Genomic DNA, 26,652 nt, shown 5'->3' on the forward strand with positions numbered 1-26,652 from the left:
TTAAATCACATAATGAAATACATACTCATGGATGAGTTATAAACATGACTATACTTTTTTATTTTTTGAGTTTTATAATTTTTTTGGATTTTTGGCATAAATAAGGCATGAAAATACTCACACCACACAACAAACCAAAAGAGGGTAAAAACATCACACTTCTATGTACAATATGTACAAGTGCAACACAATATGTTAGGTCACGCTAAAGGGTGCCCATAGCTAGGCACAAGACAAGGGTTTCTATATGTGGACCTATGGAGGGTGAGGAGACCATATGGCTCACCAATGTGGGGCTATGCCAAAGGAAATAAAACTGCCCAATCCAGACTAGTTGACCATGACAGGGACAGTATAACATAGTCGTTCTCTCAAAATTAAGATGAGGACATGAGATAGGATCAAGACATAAAGGGGGTACCAGAAGCTTATCGATAGGTGGTAATAAACTAGGATATTTGCTGATTTGATAATGAGATCTTAGATTATTATTAATGTATTACAAACTCATGTGTAGGATTTTCCTATATCATTTAGTGCAACGAGTCGATAAGGTTGCGAATAATATAGAAAATGAGTAGTTAAAGAAACATAATAGACACACACACATAACACATCAAAATAATTAAGGAGTTCACCCAAAAATCCTAGGCCACGTCTCTTGGTCCAGCCTTCAGTGGTGACCTCTCTATTATGTTTTTAAGAGTATAGTTTTTACAAATGTGAGCTCAATTGAGTCTCAACACAACAAGAACAAAACAACAGGGTCAACTTGAATCCCTCAAGTCTCTCTGAGTACACAAACTCTCCCTCTCGCTCTCTATCTCTATTTTCTCTTTGTCTTAGCATTGCCTGCCCCTGTCTCTATCATTTTGTGGCTTTTAAGCCAATCGAAACTGGTCTGTTCATTTTCCCTTTCGGGCTCTCTGGCTCCTAGCCTCAGTCAGCTCAAATTCCCTCTGAGCATTAAAAAATCATTTGTTAAACATCTTCAGGGAAGGTGGCCACTTGTTCTATAACGGAAGGGACCATCGGCGTAGTCGAAATCCCCAAAATAGTCATTCTCTATGTACACAGAGAAATATGGGAAAATCCACCAAAACGCCTTTCTATGGACTTGAAATATCATTAACTCTGCCCTAAACTCCACCAGGTTCACCTTTATATCGCTATCGCAAGTTGCTGAGTTGCGGGTTCCGTTGTATTTGGGTTTATAATGGAAAAACCCCAATTACAAAGGAAAACTTGACAACTGGCTGCATATCCAAACTCAAAACATATGTAATTACCTATATAAACCCTTTCGGGTCCGGCTATATATCACTATCACATGTCCCTGTTCGGCTTCCAATCATCGATTATGTCGATCGGCCTTATCAGCTATTGGCGCATCACATGGTCGCTGGCCTCCTTGGAATCACCCCTTATGTAGTTGTGATGCGATATTGCAATATCGCAATCACATATCACCGCTCCTTCAGGCCATGGGTCAAGTCCCTTTGCACATGCATACGAGCGATGTGATATAGTGCAGGTAGATCTGGACCGTCAGATCTGCATGCTTGATCGACGGTCCTCATCTAATCGCGCTTGATCACCATCGCGATTTCCATAAGGTCGTGCCCGATTAAATCTACCTGCAACCGCCGATTAGGATATGCTGATCAGATCTGGACCGTTGATTAGCCAGATCCAACAGTTCCTGTGCATTGTTGTTTTTGCCTCCGATAGGCTCTGTTTTCACCATTTCCACGTGTTTTTTCTTGCCCGATAGTGTATTCCACCTTTTGTGAAGGTTTTTCTCATGCGATAATTTTATTTTTTATTTTTTTTAAGACTTAGAGGGTTTTTAGGATCCATTTTGGATCACGCCTTCCCACTGAAAATATTTTGGGCCACCAAAAGTTGGTTTTTAAGCATCAATCAAGTGAAGATACAGCTTCCTCGCTTGTCAAATTTCTATCCATCATGAACTAAATGGTTTTGAACCTTTGAATCTGATTCTGAGGTACTCAATGTCCCCTCTGTGCGTAGTTCTCACCTTCCTATCTAGAACTGTGTCTTCCTGTAACTCATTTAACTATTTAGGCAACAGATCATCAATAGAAGGCAACTGACTTTGCTCTTCAGGATCTTCAATCAATGAAGGTTCATACAGCCTCAAGTTATTTGCATTAACGACTAAATAGATATGCATATAAGTTGGAAAATCAAGGTGAAAATCATTTTCTCCAATTTTCTCAAGTATCTTGAAAGATCCATACCTTGCTGGCTTCAACTTCTTACCATCACCTTACATTCTGTCTTTGCTGATGTACAGCCAGACTTTATCACCAACTTGGAAGCTATGCTCAATTCGATGCTTATCATGCCTTGCCTTGTACTTGGCCTGGCTTCTTTGTAGCTATTCCTACACTGCGTGGTGAATTTCTTGGATCTGTTCAATGAACTTGGTTGCTTTGTCGACATCACTGTGTCCATCAATTGCTATGTCTTTTCCAAAGAAAAAATCCAAGGGATACTTTGGTGTAAAACCAAAAAAAGTATTAAAAGGAGATCTCTAAGTAGAAGAGTGCTTGGCATGGTTGTAAGCATGTTACACATAACAAAAATGTTCATCCCAAAGCTTGGGATGCTTGCTGCAATAGCCCCTGAGCAATTGGATCACTATCCTATTGACCACCTCTATTTGGCCATCTGTTTGTGGATGAAATGTTGTGCTCTTCTTCAATCTGGTGTCGATCAATTCCCACAAACTTAACCAAAACTTCCCAACAAATCAGGAATCTTGATCAGATACAATAGAAGTAGGTAACCCAAAATGAACCCATGCATGCTAAAAGAAAAACTCCACTATTTGTTTAGTTGTAACCTGCTTGTTACAAGGTATCAAAATACACATTTTGCTGAACCTATCCACAATAACATACAAATAATCATGTCCTTTTCTAGATTTTGGCAATCCCCCAACAAAGTCCATGGAAACACTTTCCCAAGGGCGAGAAGGAGCCGGATGTGGGGTGTACAAGCCTAATTTTCTATTACTAGGCTTGCTTTTAGCACACATAGTACACCCTTTAATATATCTAGAAATTGTTTCATGCATTCTTGGCCAATAACAGAACCTTTGCAACTGTGCAACTATTTTACTTACACCAAATGACCTTATATGAGAGAGGTATGTGCTTCTCGGATTATGTTAACTCTTTCAGTTTGTGGAATGCATAACTTTCCCAAATGATATAAAAGTTGGTCCTTAACATAATAATCCAATTCTTCTACTTGCATGCCATGACTTAAAGTTGCATATACATCTTTAAAATCTATATCTTGAGCATATTGTTCAATGTAACTTTCATGCATTACTGAGTTATGTAGATGCATTTATGATTGGTCTTGATAGCATATCTTCAACCTTATTATGTATGCCTTCTTATATCTGATGAAAAGATGAAATTGTTGTAGGAAACCCATCCACCTATAATGTCTTGATTGTTGCAGTTTAGTTTTTGAGTGCAAATATTGAAGTGGTTGATGATCTGTACGTATGATTGTTTCTTTGCCCATTAGGTAATATTTCCACTTTTTCACACTCTGTTCTAATGCATACAATTCTTTATCATATGTGGGATAATTAACTACTGCAGAATTAAATGTCTCAGAATGATAGCATATGGGTTTACCATGTTGCATCAACACTGCTCCCATGGCATAGTCACTGGCATTTGTTTCAATTTGAAATGGATGTTGAAGATCTGGCAGTGCTAGTACTGGTGTTGTACTAATTTTTTCTTTTAAGGTGTCAAAGGCTTTTTGTTGTTTGCCTCCCCACTGAAACACCTTGTTCAATCCTGTTAAAGCATGTAATGGAGTTGCAATCAAGGAAAAGTTAGCAATAAACATTCTCCAATATTGTGCTTCTCCTAGGAAACTCCTAACTTCTATATCAAATTTGGGTTTAGACCAGTTCACAATGACTTCAACCTTAGAGGGATCTATCTTCAATTCACGACCCCCTATAATATGACCCAAATAATTTAAAGATTTTTTGCCAAATTCATAGTTTGATAACTTCACATAGAGATTTTCTCTTTTCAAAACATCTAAAGTCTACTTTACATGCTTCAAATGTTCTTCCCATGTTTTACTGAAAACAAGAATGTCATCTAAATATAAAATCACAAAATCATCAATAAAAGTTTTGAGTACATCATTCATAACTCTCATGAAAGTGGTAGGAGCATTAGTTAAGCCAAAAGGCATAACCCGCCATTCATACAACCCTTGCTTTGTCTTGAAAGAATTCTTCCATGCATCTTGTTCTACAACTCTGACCTGATGATAGCCACTACGCAAGTCTAACTTGGAAAAGTAAACTGCTTCTTTCAACTTATCTAATAGATCATCAATGTGAGGAAGAGGATAACGATTCTTGATCGTTATTTTATTCAATGCTCTATAATCAATGCACATCCTCCACGAACCATCTTTCTTTCTCACCAATACGATTGGAGATCCACATGGTGATGTGCTTGGTATTATGAACCCTTTATTGAGTAGCTCCTATACCTGCTTCTTGATCTTTACATTCTCTAAACTGGATAACCTATACATTCCGATGTTAGGCAATGGATCATATTGTTGTAAATGAATATCATGTACTATTTCCCTTTTGGGTGGCAGATCTTTAGGTTCTTGAAATAGGATATCATATTCTGAAACAACTTTAACTAAATAAGCTTTTTTATTAGCATCATAGCCCTCAAATACATTAGTTTTATCAAGGTTCTTTTCCTTTACAACCATTAGTAAAAATTGCTTGCATGAATTTACAATTCTTTTCATCTGCCCTGAGTTTATGAGAGAATAGTTATTTTTGAGTTTATGAGCTCTTACAATATATTCTATTCCATATTTAATGAGTTGATACTTATTTTCAGCTCTATAGAAAATGGCTTTTCTATCATACAAGTAAGGACTTCCTAAAACAATACCACATATATCCAAGGGAACTATATCTAACTCAACCTCATCTATAAATGTTGACCCAATAGCAAACCTAAGTTTACATTGTCTTGTCACTTGCAGCTTTTCTTTATCACATACCCAACCTAATGGATATGGCTTCTTGTGAGGTGTGGTTAGTAATCCCAACTTCTTTACAATTGCTTGATATTACACCAAAATTTGCCACTATGACTATCTACAGTTAGTATGGCTCCATCAAGTGTCATGCTATCCTCCTTGGCAAGTCTCATACCTCTGCTCCTCATGTCAAACTCCAAGAAAGAGAGAAAGTATTTAAAAATCTATATAACTCTGGGTACACAGATTCTCTTAGCCTTACCTGCGTGTACGCACCTCAAGTTCACAATAACTGCGTACTTGTACGCTCTGTCTATAAAGGGGAGGGTGCGTACTCCTGTAAAGGTCAAAAGGCACAAGTTTCACTTCAACAAAGTTACTTGTGGTCAATTCTAGAGCATTCTAGAAGATGGTTTGACGTGTATTGAGTGCCTCCAGATGGTTCATGTATCCCAAAGAAAGAGGAACTTATCCCATCAAGAGGGGAGATATCCCATTGAAAGAGGGGCTTATCCCATTGATGGTGGACCTGATTAACTTCCTCTAAAGCACTATAAATATAGGCATTGGGCCAGAGGGAGGGAGAGGTTGAAAGCTGAACATTCCTAAGGGTAGGTGCTGCTGGAATTAGGACTCCCTTATAGAGCTTGAGAGGAGAGATTCCCATCCTTTCTTAGCTTCATTTGGAAGTGGGTGAACTGATCAAAGTAAAGGAGAACTCTTGCTGGACCCTGGGAGGGACCTGCACAACACCAAGGCACTGGTTGTAATGGTTTCTTTTGTTAACACTTAATACAATTAAGCTCATTTTTCTCAACAAGTTGTTATACATGATTTGTTTCATATACTCCTTGGTCTTTATGATGAATATGTTTTATTCTATGAGTTATTCAGGTGCTATGTAATCGTTTTCTTGTTAGTGAATGCAAGTTTCGAAGAAAAGGAGGAGCTCATCCGGATCGGAGAGGCTGGACTGCTACAAACAACGTGGGACTAAAGGTATGTTTTGAACACCTGATTACTTGTATTCTAAATGCATATTTAGGGAAAGATAGTGTTTAATTGTCTTGTTTGTCACTAGAAAGCCTTAGCTTCTAGGGAGGTCGGTTTTGTCTGCAAAATTGACTCTTTCTACATGACAAAATGGCGACTCCACTGGGGAATCCATGGATTTGATTGATTTCTCTTTTGTTTGATACTTTGATTTGAGAAAAGTTGATTTCTTTCTGGTTTTTGGCTGTTTGACTGTGAATTTGGGTGGAATAGCTTAGGGTTAAGTTAGTTTTTTATTTTTCTTGGTTTTGCTAGCAGTACGCACCCTCTGAGTTAAGCACAGTGCGTACCTGTACGCACTGCAGCTTTGTGCACAGAGCGTACACGCACCTGTGCAAACAGGTTGCCTGCGTACCCTGTCAAAAGTTGAGAAAATTTCAATTTTTTCCTTTTTGCCTCTTAGATTTTGTTTATAATTTGTTTTTACTGCCCAGATCCATTGCTTACCTATCAGAGATCTTCATCCAAGCTTGTTTCATTAGTATCAAGGGTTTTAGTGAAATTCATAGAAGTTTTAGTCCTAGGGTTTGATTTTTGCATTGGTCCTGTAGTGACTTTGGCTTTAGAAGTTGTAAAACCTTGGATATCCCTGGTCTTTTCAGTCTTCTTAGGAGTCGGACCTTTCATAAAATCCACCTGTGTGAGAAACCTACCTTTGTGTTGTCTCTTTGCGGAATTTCGACAAAGCTTGTTTGTTAAAGCTGTGAATTTCATTCTTAAGAAAAAGAACAAAAGGTTTTGATTTTTGTTTTTGACTGGTTTATGATTCTGCATGAACTAGTCCTTGGTTGATTTGTGACTGAGTAAGACATCCTGGAATTATACTTTGTAGGCTTTTGCCTCGTTAGGCTTGCTTTTAGGTAAATTTCTCATTAGATTTGCTTTTAGGTGAAATTGCTTTGATTGTCATAGATTTTTTAAAATTGATTTTTTTTAAGTAGTTTTATATGCTTTGTTAATATAAGAAAAATACAAAAATCTCTTTTGAAGAAAAGTTTTCTTTAGTAGCATTTGAAGTCTATGAAAAGAAAAAGGAGTTTTCGTGAAATAATTAGTGGTCATGTGTTGTATGCTTTGGAAAAGATAAAGAGATTGTTTCTTTGATTTTCATTGCCAAGAAAGTTGTCTTTATATCGATTTGCATTCTCCAACTCTCTTAGCTAGGGAATTCATTGAAAAGGAAAAATAGTTTAAATCATCCTAGGTGCATCTTTTTAGTGGATTTGAGTCGAGTCTACACACCATCAGTTTCATCTCCGCTACCTTTTGTCCTAAAGAAAAGCCATAAAAATTAACGCTTAAAGTAAAATCAACTTAGTAACTTTTATTTACTAGGGCTATGAAACACCAATATAGATCAGGCTAGTGTCTTGGAGTAGGAGAGTAATTAACTCTCCAAGACAACAAAACCAAACAAGTAGCTCATCTTGTGGTAGGATAAATCCAGCTGTTACATTTATGCTCTGGGAAAGCTCCTCTTAGAGGAGAAGCACGATACCGTGTCCGAACCAGTGAGGGGATCAATCCTCCTTCATTGGGAAAGACGCCAGATATGCACGTACTACAAACGGTAAACCTCGGATTATTGTCGAGGAGCCTGGGGTCACTTGTCAGTAAACCTTGGATTATTTTCAAGGAGCCGACAAGGGGATTGAGCTTGTTACTCAGCCCTTGCATGATATCGGGTCATAGACTGTTCCCCCAAGTATATTTGTCGCTGTTGGTGGCCTTAGTGACCATTATCTTTAGGATTCTACCCGAGGTGACGGTGGAGGGAAGATCCCACTGTACCTGAAGTAGACGTCGGCTAGACTCACTTGGATTTTCCGGGGGGTTCACTTCAATCGAGACGGTTAAAGTGGAGGAACTTGTGCTGGTCTATTCATTAAGCAGGTTGTCGGGGTAACTGTTCCACCCGCCACTTCTGTACTGAATTCGGCAATGTTGGGCTTCATCACCAACTAGTGTTTTCGGTCCGGAAGGCTACTGTTTGTGTACGATTTGACGCCCTAGATTCTTTAGGCGTGTGATTCAAATTTGTTTGGTTCTTTAGAGACTTTAGGCGGTTTGCTTTGAGATTTTACTTTGTTTGTGTGTGCAGTAGTTAAAAGTTTGTAACTGTGGCTGAATTACCAAGACAGTCCCATAGACTTCAGGGCCAATCTCCTGAGATTGTAACCGTGGCTGATTTGTTGAGGAAGTCCCGTAGACTTCGGGGCCAACCTCCTAAAGACATCCCGGAACATTACGAAGGTTTAAGAGTCCTTGTAACTCCTAGTGACAATCAAGTAGGATCACCTGAAGAAGGAGAGTCGTCATTGGTAGTCCATCCAGATTACCAAGGTCTAGAAACAGGTTATAATCCCGAAGTTATTGTAGTTTCCGAGCTTGCTGGTAGTTTTTCATCTACTAGTGATATAGGCGAAGAACCTGAAATATCTGAACCTGTTACTCCAACTTCTAGTGCTCCTGATTCACCTAGGGTCGAAAGAGTCATCACCGAAAATCTTCCTTCTGGTTTGATAGCTATTGAAGAACTTGCTCCAGAAGAAGAAATAGGCATTCCTATCCCTGAAGATCAACCTACTATTGATCTAAGGGAGTGTGAATCCATTTTTTACAGTCCTCCTAGAAGTACTACTTGGTATCTTTCGTTAACCAATTATTTGGACAACTCAGGGTCAAGGTTTTCTCCACCTCGTACTCCTTATCCATCCGGAGGTATTTATACTCTTGTAAATATGTCTGGTCAGTCATCTATGTTTACTCAATCTCTTGAATCTTTCTTGTACGGCGGTCCTTCTGTTCCCTCTGGGTATCAGTCACTCTCTGGTACTTTTGCGGGAGCATCTCCTCAATCCATTGAACATGGGTCATTAACTGGAAACAATGGTAATAGACCGTTGAGTGTAGGAGACATTTACATGATGTCAGGTTCAATTCTCAGTTCTCAACCTCAAGGTGGCCAATTACTGCCTGGGGGGCAGCCTCAATTAACGCTTGGGGGGCAACCTCAAGGTACATAAATTGTGTCTGGAGGGCAACCTCAAGGACGGTATGTACCCATGGTGCAATACATTCCTCAAGGTCAACCCCAGCCTCAATATGTACCCCAAGGCCAACCTTAGTATCAATTTATGCCTCAAGGTCAACCCGGTCAACCCCAGTATCAGTACATGCCTCAAGGGTATCCACCCCAAAGTCAATACTTGAGTCAAGGTTTCCAACCACCCCAAGGTCAATCTTATGTTCAAGGTACGGGAAATGTACCTTTCAATTATCAGTCCTACCCTTAATCCGGTTATGGATCTCAATATCCTCAACCTGTTATGGGTCAATACCCCGGAATGAATGTAGCGTAGGGTCCATCGCAAGTTCAACAGGTGTTGCAGCTAAGTGTACAGTTGTCATCTCAAACTGGACAACCTTTAGTTTCTGGTTCACCCCAACAACTAGTCCAGTCTAATATTCAAACTTCTGTACCTCCGGTAGTTTCTCAGTCTGGGCCTGTTTCGCCTCGTACTCCATCTCAAACGACTACAGCAACTGCCGCGACATCTGTTCAATCTACCCCACTTACTTCTGGAGTATTGACAGCTCCGGTTTCTACTATTCCTGTATCTACTCCTCAGACATCTTTACCACCGTCTGGATACATGATTCAAACTACGGTTCAGATGCCTGTAGGACAACCAGGTTTAAGTACGGTTGTTACTACTCAACCACAATTTGCTTATCAACCGTACCAGGGACAGTACCAATACGGGCCTGTTGTCCAGTAGCCAGTTTACCAGTATCAACCGTATCCTGGGTACACTTATCAACCACCTCAACAACCCCAGTACAGTCCGGTTAATCCTGGTTTTCCGGGAGGATATAATATCCCGAACGCGATTCCTATTCCAAGTTATCCTGGATATCCTCCTCCTGGGACTGGTCTTGTGACCCAGAGTTTTAGGGATCCTAATCGACAGTTACCGTTTATCGCAACTTTGGATTTACCAGATTTGTCGCGCCTAACGAACGATCCAATAAATTATCTTCCGTTTTGGCCGCCAATGCCGAATAAGTTGCCCAGTGACATACCCAAGTTCGAAGGTAAGTCTGGAGAGGATCCGTCAAATCATGTGATGAGTTACCACCTCTAGTGTGCCTCTAATTCTATATCGGATGATTCAATCCTCTTACGTCTTTTCCAACGTACTCTCATTGGTCTCGCAGCCAAGTGGTACATTGAGTTACTACGAGCCTCTTTTTATAATTTTAGCCAGTTAGCTACCTCGTTCTTAACTCATTTTTAGTTGCTGGTCAGATATGATAATGGCACGGAGTTATTAACTTCATTAAAACAATCGACGTCCACTTATATTTCCGATCATATTCATGAATGGAGACGTCGAAGACGATTAGTGAAAGTTTTTATTCCGGACCAAATCTTAGCTGAATGGTTTGTTAAATCATTGTTACCAAAGATTACTGAAGACGTAGCTAAGGCCGGAGTAGTTACTGAGGAGCAAGTGATTTCTCAAGCGCAGTACCTTGACTTGGTTTACACTCAGTCAGGTACGTTACACGAAAAGATCCCAGATCTTCCTAAGTCGAATCAAATCGCTGCTGCTCCATCGGGGTCTCATGCCGCTGATGGCATGATTGGTACGGTGAATACTAAAAGCAAGAAGAAATACTCAAAGAATTCTTTTCCTATAATAACCTTACCAGACTCCCCGACAGGAGAATCTTCTGCTGAAGTTTCCGCTGATATTCACGTTGTAGAGTCATCTACGGCTAAATCTAAATTCGGTGGGAAAAAGAAAGGTAAGAAGAAGAATAAAGCAGACAAGGCTCCCAAGGAGAAAATAGAAAAGTCAGAAACCAATGATGAAAAACGCAAACCTCGATATCCTTGTCTTATTTGTGAAGAGGATCATTTTACAAGAGATTACCCTCATCGGGCTGAGGTTGTGAAAATCGTCAAGGGTTCCCCAACTCCTGCTGTTTTGAAAGATCCATTTCCAAAGAAGGAGAGTAAGATGATAGGTTCTTGCTCGAGTGCTAGTGAAAAACCCATATTGATGATGTCTCATGTAAGGATTGCGACTTGATCGCAAGATTATGGTAGTAAAAGTCCTGTTGATGGCAAAGAAGCATAATCTTCTCATTCTAATCCATCAACCTCAGCTCCCGGTTCCAATCCACTACAGATCGAGAAACCTAACCCAGACTTAGTAATCAAATCGCCCGCCAAGGGTGTACTTCGACGGTCTGCTTTCAATCCACATGCGAGAGCGGCCCATAATTACAAAATTGTTGAGGATTTAGCTGTTTCACCCTCAACAATGTTGGCTTTGGAAGTGCTGCAATCATGCCCAGCACAACGCAAGTTACTTTTTTCGTCTATAGGAGCTGTTGATGTTCAGGACCTGAACCTAATAATCTTTGATCTAGAAAATAGTACACCACGTTTACCTCATCAAATAGCTTTCCAGATCCCAGTGATAGTAAAAAACAGGCCTATTCATCAGACTGGAATTGATGAGGGAGCTTCCATGTGTATTATGTCGATACAGTGTTGGAGATCGCTTGGTTCTCCTTCACTAAATCAATCCTCGAAAATTATTAAGGCCTTTGATGGCCGTGGGTTCCATCCATTTGGCATTCTATAGGATTTGCCTATAGGGGTTGAAGGAAAAACCGTTAGTCTAGATGTGGAAGTGGTTGATGCCCCTCTAGACTACAACCTTCTCTTGGGTCGAAGTTGGTCTTACGCTATGACAACGGTCATTTCATCGGTCTTCAGAGTAATAAAGTTTCCATATAATGGCAAGATCGTAACCATAGACCAGCTGGCTTATTTTTCATCCGACCCAGCCTCTTCAGAGACTATCCAGCATGTCGGTAAAACAACTATCCCTTATAAGGATGTTGGAGTAGGATTAGTTAAAGATGCTAGTTTACTGGGAACTTTTCCTTTTCCTCCAATCAACGCCTCGTCTTCGTTTGCATCCATTCATATGATTACTTCAGATACCATTGTTTATGATGATCCTTGGGTCGTTCCGTCTGAATCTGAGATAGACTCATTTGGTAATGCTATGCCTTTGAGTCCATATGAAATTGCTTATGAAGCCGTGCAGTCTTTTACCGACCCGAGTTCAACCCAAATCGACCAAATGAATGTGGTTCATGAGGAATCTCTTTTCATGTCAACCTCGGAGTTAATAACGTTTCCCGAAGTTGTGTCATCTGACGAACAACTTTTTGAAGTCCTGTGTGTAGACGATTTACCATGGGAAGATCTCCATCATAGATCTTCGTTTTTACCTGAGAATGACCGTTTTGAAAATGATTTCTCATCAATCTTTACAGCTGAATATGTCAAAGAAGCTCAGAATCCAATGAAACATCTTGATTCAGAGCTGAATTTGGGAAACATTTCTCTTACTATTCCCATTGACATTTCAGTCAAGCCCGGAATTGTTGAGCACATTCATATAGGTGCCTTGTGTTCAGATGACGAAATTCAGACATACAAGGCCCTATTTCAAGAATTTCGCGACGTGTTTGCCTGGTCCTATGAGGAAATGCCAAGAATTGATCCCGCAATTGTTGTACATGAGATCAAGACTTACCCGGACGCTAAACCCGTCCGACAACGTTTGCATCAGATTCACCCACGAAAAGCGGCTGCAATTAAAGCAGAAGTTGAGAAGCTGTTGAAAGCAGGTTTCATTTATCCGATCCCGTTAACGGCTTGGGTATCGAATATTGTTCCGGTTAACAAAAAATAGGGAACAATAAGAATATGCATCGACTATAGGGATATCAATCGAGCTTGTCCCAAGGACAACTAACCAACAGCCTATATCGATCAAATAATTGATGATTGTGCCGGCAGTGAAATATTTTCCTTTATGGATGGTTTTTCCGGTTACAACCAAATCAATATTCTACCTGCTGACCAAACAAAAACGGCTTTAATTTGTCCATGGGGGACATTTGCTTGTTGCAAATTACCTTTTTGGCTTAAGAATGCCGGAGCCACTATTCAAAGGGCGATGTCTTATGCGTTTCATGACATCAAGCACATTGTGCAACCATATCTCGATGATTTGCCCGCTCATTCATTACGTCGAGCTGATCACCTTGTCCATTTACGAGCAATTTTCATGAGGTGTAGGCATTATCGTATATGGTTGAACCCACACAAATGTCTCTTTTGTATAGAAATGGGATGATTGCTGGGATTTGTAGTTTCGAAAGCCGGCATTCACGTCAATCCCTCGAAGGTAGAAGCTATCATCAAATTGCCTCCTCCTTCGAGTCTTCGCCAACTCAAAAGTTTGCAGGGGAAAGCAAACTTTTTACGCCGATTCATTCCTAACTACGCCGAGATTACAAAGGGTTTTACCCGGTTGTTGAAACAGAACACTCAAGTCTCTTGGGATGAGATAGCTCAGAAATATTTTGATGCACTTAAGCACATGTTGACCCATGCACCGTTGCTGCATCCTCCCAACTACAACCAGGATTACCTTTTGTACCTCGCCGTCGCTCATTCCACCATTGGAATGGTCTTAGTTCAGGAAGACGAATTCGGAATGGAACATGTGATATATTACCTTAGTCGGACGTTAAATCCCACTGAGCTCAAATATTCACATGTGGAAAAATTGGCACTAGCAGCCGTTCAAGCTGTCCAATGTTTTCGTCACTACATCCTACTCCGCAAAACTACAGTCATTTCGGATTGCAACCCTATGATCTACATTTTGACTAAACAATTGCTAGGGGGCAAGTACTCTAAATGGATCGTTATCCTGCAAGAGTTCGACTTAGAGTTTGAAAAATCTAAGTCTAAGAAATCTTTAGTTTTTGCAGAGTTGATGTGTGATTTCTCGCGTGCTGACACGGAAACTGTGGCAGAAGAGCCCATTGCGGATGAATCTTTGTTTCTCATCAGCACTTTAGATCCGTGGTATGGGGATATAATCGTCTATCTCCAGACCCAATCCTTTCGGCCTGAAATTTCAAAGACGGAACGTCGGAAAATTCGATTCCAGTCCCAACGGTACAAAATTATTGGAGATACTCTTTATCGCCGTGGGGTGGACTTGGTTTTTCGACGTTGTTTAACATACGAAGAGGCAGAAAGGGTTCTAAATGACTGTCACTCTGGAGCGTGTGGCGGTCACATGTCTGGGTATGCCACAACCCAAAAGATATTGTGCGCTGGCTACTTCTGGCTGTCCTTGTTTAAAGACTGTATTACAGGCGCGCACCACCTGCTCCTCTCCACCTTATAATTGTCGTTGGTCCTTTTGCCAAATGGGGTATCGATTTTATTACATGTAACCCTCACTCGGCCGGGGGGCATGCGTATATCATCCTTGCGGTTGATTATTTTACTAAGTGGGCCGAGGCGATGCCTACATTCGAGGCAGACGGCAAGACAGCTGCAATTTTCGTATTCAATGACATTATTGCTAGGTTTGGTGTCCCACAAGCGATAATCACTGACCATTGGCGCCATTTTCGAAACATTATGATGACAGAACTTACAGGCCAGCTTGGTTTGCGTCACGATAGTTCAACTCCTTATTATCCACAAGCAAATGGTCTGGTTGAGTCCATCAACAAAGTTTTAGTTATCATGATCCGAAGGATCATTGGTATTCATCGGTCGAATTGGCACAACATGTTATTTACTGCGCTTTGGGCATACCGAACCTCAGTCAAAACATCAACAGGGTTCACTCCTTTCCAACTAGTTTATGGTTTGGAAGCTGTGCTGCCCATTGAATGCGAAATCCCGTCACTTCAAATGGCTATCGAATTACTTCCAACTACTTCCGAAGAGGAGAAGCATTTATTATACTTAGCTCAATTAGATGAGACTCGACGTGATGCTGCATTGGCAATTGAGACTCACGCAAAACGAATGAAAGCTCAGTATGATCGAAATGTGACCCCTCGAAATTTTTCGGAAGGAGACCTAGTGCTATTATATGATCAAGCTAACGATAAATTAGGTGCTGGAAAATTCGTTCCTATGTGGCATGGGCCCTACATTGTCAAACGAAAGCTAGCCAAAGGGGCCTATGAGCTAGTAGACTTTGACGGGGACTCTTTGGGTAAACCCAGAAATGGACTTTACCTAAAGAGGTATTATGCTTAAAAGATGGGTATGGAGATTTTAGTTAGGTTAGGTTTTTCTTTCTAGCTGGTGTGTTTATTAGTTTAGACAGTGTGCTTAGCTTAGAAAGTGTGCTTTTCGTCGTTATTCTGCTTATCTTGGTTTTACCCTTGATGTTTGCAGATGTCGATGCCTCTCCAAACATACATTGGATTTGCTGATGGTGCTTGTCGTAGTACACGGAATATCTCTTCCGCAGCTTGGGTTATCTATTCACCCTCTGACGAATTAGCTTCTATGCATGGGGTGAGCCTCGGTCAAACAACAAACAACATTGCAGAATACAATGCAGTGATTGAGTTATTATCTGAATCTATTTCATTTGGGATTCGGAGTTTGATAGTGAGGTTAGATTCTGAACTCGTTGTATTATAGCTTAATAGAGTGTATGCCATTAGAAATCAAGTGTTATTAAGGTTATTTTTGAGAGTGCGTCTCTTGGAACGTGAGTTTGATTACATTGAATATCAGCATATTCCAAGGTCTTTAAATACATTAGCAGATGCAATTTCTTCTCGAATGTTAGACAGACATTTGCGATAATCATACATGTAAATTTAAAAACATTTAATCACACATGTTAAACAAGATAAGCCGGTAATAATGATATATATATAGATAGGAGTGTGTCAAAAAATACATCGTCTTCGATCATAGGTTGAAAAACACCTTATGATCGGAAAAAATGATAAGTACAAAAAACCAAAATGTCGCATGTGTCTACAAAAATGACCATCCAATCACTGGTGATGATCTCTATATGACACCACTGCATGAGCTACCTTACACAAGAACCTCCTAAAAGGTCCTGGGACTCCGACTACATGACGCTGAAGTCTGATAGGAATATCGTCTATAGTAGTCTCTAGTATACCCGCCGTAAGACGCTCTAGGTCTTGTTCCAACTCAGCTAAGGTCTCTGTGGCCTCGTCCTATTGGGCCGGTGCTGGTGCAACTAGTTGCCTCCTCTCGAAAGGCCGGAGATTGGCTGGACGACGTGGACAAACATCTGCATTTTGAAAATTGTTACTGTCAGTTTTGAGACGATATAAAAAACAAAAAAACAATAGATAATTTAGAAACTTGTGAAAAATGAATTACCTGTGTCATCCCATTGTTCTCCCGGGGAAAGAACCATGTTCGGATTTCCACGAAAATCAACTTCGGCATAAGGAAAATCCTGTATCGAAAAGATCTGGTCCTCCAACCAGTGAAAATACCCGGGTCTAAATCGGACAACCTCCGTGCCCTTGTCAGGATGACGGGCCATAATCGCAACCCAGCGCATCAATTTGGGCTCTCGGGGAAGCCCAGCCTCAACAGTGAGATGCTGTGGGATCAGCATTGGAACCCTCTCTAAAGCAAAAATTACAACTAAAGCCCCATAACCAAATGTCTTCAGTTGTCTGTTTTTGGCTTTAGTTAGTTGGCTTTTCATATTGGCCAACACAGCTTCGCACCAGTTGAAAATGGTGCACCGATAGCAATCAATCGCCATCCACATCTAGGATCCGGTGGCAATGTGCAAAGCGGCAGCCCCGCAAAGTCTGGTAACTGTAAAAGAAATAACCATAAGTTCAGGACGGGATATGGTTTTGATCTCTATCCCCTTCTCCTGGTTCTGCGTGTTGCACCACTCTAGTCGGAGACTAGCGATGGACTGGCCACCCGGCCTAGTCCCAGACAGAGTCAATTGTTCGCCCCTCTTGGGCAAACCAGTGAGAAAGTAAATATCTGAGGGCTCTATCTTGAGCTGGTGCCCTCCAATGTAAAAGCACTGCTCCTGGACGTTCCATCTCTCTACCAGCCACTCTAAAAAGCGCACCTGGGCCCTCATGCCAGGTATGGCCCAGTATTTGTAGAGGCCGCATGCCTTTAAAGCATCAATGGACAGTTGATGATTAATGGCGGCCAAATTGACATCTTCGTGCTATCTCTCGCACCAATCAAGCATGGTGGGCAATCTACACACCAAAAAACATCTGTTAGGATCCATAAAATTTAAAATTTTTGGTCCATTTTGGAGAATTTGGGGTTTGTAAACTCTTTGCGCGGAGTACGCACCCCTCCTTTAGGAACAGAGCATGGGTACGCAAGTTCCTTTAAGGCAAGGTGCGTACACCCGCCATTTTCCCAACTGAGAAAATGTCGGGGTACGTAGGTCACCAGTGGAGCACCTGCATACCCCGAAAGGCGGACCTTGAAACCCCAAACCCTCCAAAAAATGAATCTAGGGCCTAAAATCAAATTCTAAACGGATGGAAATGCAAAGGAGGATGTTGTAGAATACCTGATGAAACGACGTTTGATTTCGACGGTCGGATTCTCCGCAATGACCATGGGAAGTTTCTTGCCAAAAGCCCTTTTTCTCTCCTCAACAATAAAACGGTAAAAGCCCTTTTTATAGGTTTTTTGAGTAAATGAATGTTAAATTTGTTTATTTTCCACCATGAAAAGGTATTTTTCAAAGTATTTTTACCTATCTTAAACAAGTATGAGTAATGTGTTGGTTTTTGTGCAGGATAAAAGGATTTTCAAGGAAAATTGTCATTTTTCACAAACAAAAACATCAGAGTCATCTTTTAAGCCCTTTTCTGACTCCTAAAACATGGAAAGATTGCCGAGCGTTTCTTTTACACTCGTTAAAACTGCATTAAAAGACGGTCCCCTTATAGCCCTTTTCTGACCGTAAAAACAGGAAAAGATTGTCGGATTTTTGGCGTTTCAAATTCAATACTAGAAATAAAACGACGTGTCCTTGATCGCTGTTTACTTTTCAGGTCAAAGACACTAATTATGAAAGTACTCCTTGGTCGTAAAAGATCAAGCGGTTCTCTCAAGTATTATTTTATACTTTTTCGGGCTTGGGAGACACAAATTTACGAAAAAGTTCAACCCTGGAGTCTTCTTAAGTTTTTCAGACTCTCTAAAATTGAAAAACGCCGAGTTTCTCCTATACTGGACTCGTTAAAATTTCACAGTAAAGGACCTGTTCGATTATAAACAGGAACGGACCACTCCTTCTTAGGGTTCGAATCTAAACTAAGTTGGACTCATCCGAAGGATGAGCTTATAATCAAGCATATGTTATCCTCCTCAAGCTTGTAAAAAATAAATAGGTACTTGCCAGAAATGGTGGGGGAAAAGAGAGAAAAATGAGCCTATTTGTTATCCTTTGTCTCAGAAGAAACCTTATCACCACTCTTGAACACGACACTTTTCATTCACCTGGGTTGGGAAATCCTTTGCCTAACAGTTGATCAAACCACATTGAAAGTCTTCAGCCGGGTATTAACTTTCGGTCAAAAGTCACCAAGCCATCTGTCGTGTCGTTATGTGTTCAAGAGGTCACTGCAAATAAACCATTCATCTGCAAAATACCTGTCATCCATCTCGACCATCCCTGAGTCAGTCCTTACAGCTACATTTCTTCAACTTGATTTATGATTTCGTGTTGTGGTCTTGCCTGCAACGGGTCGCTTTCTATCGACATCATCATATTATCTAGAAATATGACCTAGAAATCGTTAGTACCTTGAAATCTGCATGCATCAATGGCAGGTTTCTCGCCTTTGACGAGAGTTTACATCATTGACTTTCGATCGAAGGATTCCGTGAAATGTTCGACATCAACTCATTCATTCACATCTCATGGATTGTACTAGGTACTTTGAGAACCATTGACATCACTGGTGGTCTCTCTCACACTTGTTAACAGTTTACATCATCGGCTGGTAATCAAGTGGTTTCTACCATGTTCGAGATCAACTCATTTATTCGCATGGATAGAATCGTACCATTTCGGGAAGTAGGAATGAAGACCCTGGATCTAGTTTCCACCATCCAGGCTGCGTGGAGTTTTGTATTCATTATACAATAGACTAATCATAAACAGATGGCTGCATCCATACTGTGTCTACAAGAGTCTATGATTATGATGTACTGCGAAATTATTCCCGTATCAGAGCAGTAGTTAGTTTGTTAGTTAAAGTTTTCAATCTGAGTATGGGAATGCCTACCTCAGTGATGATATGATCTTATATATGTATTTTGTGTTGAATATTTGCAGGTTCCGACTGGGCTCTCCACAAGATAATCCTTGAAATGATAAAGTACTTCACCCTTCCTAGATGATATGAAACCCTAATCTACTACAGGATTTGCACTTTAGGGGGCAATCTGTTACACCAAAATTTGTCACCATGACTATCTACAGTTAGTATGGCTCCATCAAGTGTCATGTTATCCTCCTTGGCAAGTCTCATACCTCTGCTCCTCATGTCAAACTCCAAGAAAGAGAGAAAGTCTTTAAAAATCTATATAACTCTGGGTACGCAGATTCTCTTAGCCTTACCTGCGTACTTGTACGCTCTGTCTGTAAAGGGGAGGGTGCGTACTCCTGTAAAGGTCAAAAGGCGCAAGTTTCACTTCAACAAAGTTACTTGTGGTCAATTCTAGAGCATTCTAGAAGATGGTTTGACGTGTATTGAGCGCCTCCAGATGGTTCATGTATCCCAAAGAAAGAGGAACTTATCCCATCAAGAGGGGAGCTATCCCATTGAAAGAGGGGCTTATCCCATTGATGGTGGACCTGATTAACTTCCTCTAAAGCACTATAAATACAGGCATTGGGCCAGAGGGAGGGAGAGGTTGAAAGCTGAACATTCCTAAGGGTAGATGCTGCTGGAATTAGGACTCCCTTATAGAGCTTGAGAGGAGATATTCCCATCCTTTCTTAGCTTCATTTGGAAGTGGGTGAACTGATCAAAGTAAAGGAGAACTCTTGCTGGACCCTGGGAGGGACCTGCACAACACCAAGGCACTGGTTGTAATGGTTTCTTTTGTTTCCACTTAATACAATTAAGCTCATTTTTCTCAACAAGTTGTTATACATGATTTGTTTCATATACTCCTTGGTCTTTATGATGAATATGTTTTATTCTATGAGTTATTCCAGTGCTATGTAATCGTTTGCTTGTTAGTGAATGCAGGTTTTGAAGAAAAGGAGGAGCTCATCTAGATCGGAGAGGCTGGACTGCTACAAACAGCGTGGGACTAAAGGTATGTTTTGAACACCTGATTACTTGTATTCTAAATGCATATTTAGGGAAAGATAGTGTTTAATTGTCTTGTTTGTCACTAGAAAGCCTTAGCTTCTAGGAAGGTCGGTTTTGTCCGCAAAATTGACTCTTTCCGCATGACACTTCAGAAATCAAGTTTACTTGTGATCCACAATCAAATAGAGTATCAAGATTTTGGTGCTTGGAAATAACTCTAATATGAAAAACATCATGTCTTTTCCTCTCATTTTCTTAATTATCAATACATTGTGCAGAGTTACTTGTAGATGCTTCAGAATTTTTACCTTTTATACCTGAGGCTGTGATCATTGTTTCATCACTTGAGTCTGACCCCAAGTCTTTCTAAATAGCAGCAACAGTCTTCTTCTTCTTACCACCAAACCTCTGAGATTTCAGCTTCGAATGCAAAGACCAAAAGTGTTCATCATCATGTCCATCCTTCTTGCAGTGAGTGCATGAAGGTTTTTCCTTCTGTACAATGTTTGTTTTCCTCTCCTTCCATTTCATCTTCTTCTTTTCCTTGTTCTTGCTTGCAGAGGGTTTTGATGATCCCCCAATCTCTCGATTCACATTCTTGCCTCTAGCCTCTAGATGTGTAGCCTAAACTAATACATCATCTAGGCTAGTGGGATTAAACATGAGAATGGTGTGCTTCAAATAGCTATCCAGACCACCTATATACTTCAACAAAGTTTCAGGTGAGTCTAGAGAAATTCCTAGAGTTAAAGCTCTTTTTCTAAATTCCTGGGTATAACTTTGTACACTTTGGCCCTTTAATTGGAGAAGAGTTTGTCATCTCATCATTGCTTGCTGCATATAAGCTAGAGGATAGATTTTTTTTTTGATGATAGAAACAAATTCATTCCAGTTAGAAATAATTTTACCATCATTCTTCAGATCAGCTTGTGTCTTGCCTTCCCTTCACACTAGTGCAATTCCTCCAATGTGAAGGCTAGCCAGCTGAATATTTCTCCTTTCTGAATCAATGTTCTACACCCTACAATATACATCAATCTATATAATCCAATTATATAGCTTTCTTGCATTTAATTCTCCATCATAAATTGGCAAATCAAACTTTACATCTGATTTAATCAAAGAAATTTTTTCTTTTTCTTTTCAAGGCTAGTTTTATGTCAAGAAGATGATGAGGATGATGAAGGTGATGATGGAGTAGATGGTGGAGAAGGCTTCTCTTCTTTTCCTTTGCCTTCTGTGTAGGAAACTAGAAGAGGTTCCTCTTCTCCTTTATCTGGTTGAGGTGCTGAATTGCTTTCACCTCGACCTTTCTTAAACTCCCTAATCATCTCTTCCACCATGGCTCGCATGGCCATAAAACTTTCCATGAATTGGGCTTCTGATTCCTATGGAGTTTCTTCTGTCGTTCTCCTCTGAGAATAAACTCTCCCAATCTCTGGATTAGCCTCAACAAGTTCTCCTTCTCCTAGTTTGAGCTTTGACCTAATTAGCATTCAAAATCCAACACAAGCTTGTCTAACCTTAACAAAACCAAAAACCAAAAGCTCTAATACCACTTGATCTGATAATGAGATCTTAGATTATTATTAAGGTTTTGTAGACTCATGTGCAGGATATGCCTATGTCATTTAGTGCAAAGGATCAATAAGATTGCGAATAATATAGATAATGAGCAGTTAGAGAAACATAATAAACACACACACATAACGCAGTAAAATAATCAAGGAGTTCACCAAAAACTCCTGGGCTACATCTCCTGGTCCAGCCTTCAGTGGTGACCTCTCTATTATGTCTTTAAGAGCAAAGTTTTTACAAATGTGAGCTCAATTGAGTCTCAACACAATAGGAACAAAACAATAGGGTCAACTTGAATCCCTCAAGTCTCTCTGAGTACAAAAACTCTCCCTCTCGCTATCTATCTCTGTTTTCTCTCTATCTTAGCACTGCTCGCCCCTGTCTCTTTCATTTTGTGGCTTTTAATCCAATTGACGTTGGTCTGTTTGTTTTCCCTTTCGAGCTCTTTGGTTGCTAGCCTTTCTGCGCTCAAATCCCCTCTAAGCGTTAAACGATCATTTGTTAAACATATTTATGGAAGGTGGCCACCTGTTCTGCAATGGAAGGAACCATCAACGCATTCAAAATCCTCAAAACAATCATTCTCTATCTACACAGAGAAATATGGGAAAATCCACCAAAACACCTTTCTTCAGACTTGAAATATCATTAAATCTACGCTAAACTCCATCCGGTCTACCTTTAGATCACCATCACAAGTTGCTTAGTCGCAGGTTCCATTGTATTTGGGTTTACAATGAAAAACCCCAATTACAAAGGAAAACTTGACAACTGGACACATATCGGAACTCAAAACATATGTAATTGCCTCTGTAAACCCTTTTGGGTCCGGCTATATATTGCTATCGCATATCCTTGTTTGGTTTCCGATCGCTGATTGCGTCGATCGGCTTTATCATCTGGCGCATCGCATGGTCACTGGCCTCCTTAGCATCACCCCTTATGTAGTTTTGATGCGATATTGCGATATCGTAATCGCATATCACTAATCCTCTAGGCCACGGTTTAAGTCCCTTTGTACATGCATACGAGCGATGAGATATAGTGCGGGTAGATCTAGATCGTCAAATCCGCGTGCTTGATTGATGGTCCTCATCTAATCGTGCTTGATTGCCATCGTGATTTCCATAAGGCCGCACCCGATTAACTCCACCTACCACCACCAATTTTGATATGCCGATTAGATAAGGACCATTGATCGGCCAGATCTAATGGCTCCTATGCATTGTTGTTTTGGCCTCCGATAGGCTCTATTTTCACCATTTCCACGTGTTTTTTCTTTCCTGATAGTGTAATCTGCCTTCCGTAAATTTTTTTCTCATGTGATAGTTTTATTTTTTTAATTTTTTTTAAGACTTAGAGGGTTTTTAGGATCCACTTTGGATCATTTTTTGGCAAGTTTAGTAGTGGAAACCCAAGATTTGACTTGGTGCAAGGGTGGAACTTCCAAGGAGGGTCAAGGAGATTCCCCTTGGGTTGATTCAATATTTTGGTTTCCAAGCTCTACTTGTTCTAAATCAGGGAGACTAGAGGAAGAAAGAATCACAACCTCCATAGGATTATCAATGGGTAGATCCATCACCTCCAAGTTGACTAGCTGGGGGGGTTGTCATTGAGGGAGTCATGTGGAACAGGTGGAATGATGACCCTTGTGGGTAATGGAACTTGGTCATATTCCATATTTTGATGGAGTTTCTAACAAGTGTCAGGAGGTATTGACAAGATTATTGGAGAGGAAATATCTTCCACTAAAGGTAGTGAAGGAGGCTCACTAGCTTGATCCACTTCCATAAGATCAGGAGACACCACCCAAGGATCAGGAGGTCTATGGGGTACACAGGTGTCACAAGAGATTATATGCATAGGATGTTTAAAAGAGGATGAAGGAATGTGACGCAACGGTAATTGAGGAAATATACCAATAATGGATGAGATTTTAAACAAGCATATGCTAAAACTCTGATACTATCCACGTTTCTTCCAACGAGTGGGACCGTAGTCCCCATAGTGGTAACTTGGGCTGACGATACACAATAGCCCAATTGGTCAATAGAAACAATATTTACTTCGTGGGAAAATAAAAGGACACATAATACCAAAGACACAACCACGGTCATAGCACACAACTAGCTATGGTAAAGGAGAAAGTTCTAAGACAAAGTGGCATCAATGACTTCAACATCAACATAAACAATTTTGCCTCCTAGCTCAATGGAAAACTTGGGAAGAACCCCCTTAGGTACAAAATTATGTCTGTAAAATGCTTGTATAGTGGGAAAGTTGAATGACAACATTTTCAACATTAAATGTGATAAAATTCAAATCTTAGGGGTCCACTCTGTTGATTATAGACAACAAAGGCTTGCGTTGCTGAGGAAAAATTTGCAAGACCTCCAAGGAAGACATGGCACATGGAGATTTCTTTAGATCTTCATTAATACTATAGTTTGAAGCAGCCAGGTTAGATCAATTGTGTGTTGTCTCATGAGCAACATCCTTAGGTGGGCAATAAACAAGTTACACAAGTTCCTTATCTAACGTGAGAGGTCCAATGGAGGGAGATTGAGTGGGTGAGTCCATAGAAGAAGAACTCAACTCAGGAACATCATAAGGTTTATCTCGCGTGGTCACACTGACATTCTCTTTGCACATAAATGTGGATGAATTATTTGTAGGATGGCGAAATGGCCCCACATTGCCCCCTTGCCAAGGTGGAGCGGGTTGTTTAGAAAATGGATGAGTTAAACCAGCACACTATTAGGTAGGAGGTGGCAGTGCAAGAATCTTGTGAACTTCATCCATCCGAGGGAACTTAAGCTAAATTCTCACCTTGAAAAATCTTACAAGGGAAATCGGTCTTATGGCGGTGCTAAAATGTGCCCCCTCCCTAATTAGGTGGGTTCGGTTGAGGATCCTGAGCAGTTTGATTCTTTTTTCTATTTTTCTTGTTCTTTTTACCACTGGGTTGTTGATTTTTCTTCGGTGTTGTGTACTTCTTTGTAAGAACATCGATGGAATTTTCAGTGGGAGGTGATTTTGTAAATCCATACGCACTTGTTGGGGCTGGTGATGTAACAATCAATTGCCTACGTTGGGAAGCAAGTTGTCTCACAGAATCAGAAACAGACCCAATCAGACCATCAACATGTGGGCCAAGAATAGGTTCAATTGGGTCGATGGAAGGCCATGGATAATTTGCAAGTACTTCATAAAGTGTACCTGACTAAGAATAAATAAAATCTAGTTTTTGTGCAGCTAAGATGGATTTTTCCTCAGTAACAAATCTAAACATAGAGACATCTTTGGAAATTTGAGGTCGTAATGATCAAATGAACCATTTTTGCAATATTTCGTTATGAAATTTGGTTCTAACCAACCTCTTGCGATGTCACCACTCAGGGATATGATAATAAATCAAGGTGGCATCATCTTGTTTAAATTTAGACAAAAGGTCAAAATCGATGTCATATCTCATAGGCAACTAGAAGTGGGTCAAGAAAGTTTGGGCCAAGGATGCAAAATAATTGTAAGATGTGGTGTCCAATTCAATGTACCATTTGGTAGCATCTCTAGTTAATGTACATTGGAACAAGTGTAATTTAATTGAATCATCCACTAAAGAATTTGATGAACACCACAAATGGTAATTGTTAATATGGGTGGATGGATTTTCTCCAGACTTTTCTTCAAAATTTGGGATTTCAAACGGTAACTTTGTGGATGTAGGTTGCCACCAAGGATCATGTCGGATGGGGTCGTTGGTCAAATTCACTAAATATAGTATATTAAGTGAAGATAAAAACGGATTATGGAGTTGAATAAATGGGTCATAGGAAGGACAACCACTAAACTAACTGTGAGGTCCCCCCCATATAAGGATTATGTTGTAGTTGACTCTAGTAAGGGTTTGACCTAACATATAATGTATGTGGGCTAGCATGACCAATGAGAGGAATTCTTACCCTAAGGTAAATCCCCCTAGAGAGAGCATAGGACCCCGAATAGCTTGTGTTATCTGACTATGGAGGTTATAATTTTGGCATTTAGAACTAGAATTGGAGCTTCCAAGCTAAAGAAGGAGCAAAGTGTGCGGAGGATTCCAGGTAGGCCTAACTTTGTCATCTATTTACTTTAAGGAAAAGCATTGAGTTCATTGTCTCTCTATTGTTCTAGGTTAACCACCGACCTATGGGAGATACTTTTCTCCACAATCATAAATATCACATAAAAAATTAGTGACTCGACTATGGCACAACCTTAGTCTCTTTTGCTCTAGTGTAGGTACCATTACTGTAGCCTCAGCATATTGTAATCGAGCCCATTGATTCAAGGATCCCACATATGAGGAGGTGGATAGACCACATGAGCCTACATGCAAGTCCATCAGTGATTAGATTTTCACTAGCCTTCCTTCGGTGGTTATGCAAATATTTCATCATTGTTGATGATTATCCTTACACAGAAATGGATTTCCGTGATGATCCTTAGCTTGAGTTGCCTGAGGGCAGGCAGTGAGATGCTAATATTTCAATAATGAACAAGATCCTTCTCAAAGGTAATTGGGTCACATCCTTTATAATGATCTTTCCATCCCTAGTAGGAAGGGCTCAAGGTCTGGAATAGGTAGCAATATAGGCTTTCACTGTCTCACTACCACTTATTCGACCTAGAAGAGAGATGGGGGCA

The sequence above is a fragment of the Pinus tabuliformis genome, chromosome 2_2 (genome assembly GCF_031772625.1).
Source record: "Pinus tabuliformis cultivar Carrire ecotype Pingquan chromosome 2_2, CPIR1, whole genome shotgun sequence".
In the NCBI taxonomy this organism is placed as follows: domain Eukaryota; kingdom Viridiplantae; phylum Streptophyta; class Pinopsida; order Pinales; family Pinaceae; genus Pinus; species Pinus tabuliformis.